This window comes from Cyphomyrmex costatus, unplaced genomic scaffold (assembly GCF_001594065.2).
Source record: "Cyphomyrmex costatus isolate MS0001 unplaced genomic scaffold, Ccosl1.0 scaffold1191, whole genome shotgun sequence".
In the NCBI taxonomy this organism is placed as follows: domain Eukaryota; kingdom Metazoa; phylum Arthropoda; class Insecta; order Hymenoptera; family Formicidae; genus Cyphomyrmex; species Cyphomyrmex costatus.
In genome coordinates, this window is record NW_017275165.1 from 4,443 (window position 1) to 4,964 (window position 522).

Sequence of the window (522 nt, forward strand, 5' to 3'; positions counted from 1 at the left end):
ATAGGAAGATCTTTTAATAAGAATACAAAGGCATATACTTAGGTTTCATTGTATGAAGATAAAGATAATTCCACTTAGGTTTTACTTTTTAATTTAGTGGAATTTAAATAATAGTACTATATGGGTTCTTAAAGATTAAAGGTACCACTTGTGTTTTACTCTTTAATTTGGTAGAATTTAACTTGGCGCCGAATGTTGATATCAAATCTTGTATACAAATGATAAATGTCATTAAAATTAAGTAAGTAATGAGGTAGAATAACTTGGCGTCGACTATTGATATCAAATCTTTTATACAAATGATACATGTCATTAAAATTAAGTAAGTAGTAAGGTAGAATAACTTGGCGCCGACTATTGATCTCAAATCTTTTATACAAATGATACATGTCATTAGAATTAAGTAAGTAAGGATAAAATCATGTAGGTTTTTAAAGATGGTTCTACTAAACAGCAAATGTGATTGGTCAGTTTTACAGCCGATTAAGTAGTTGACGTTGGTGAAACTGGCCCAAATGGTTT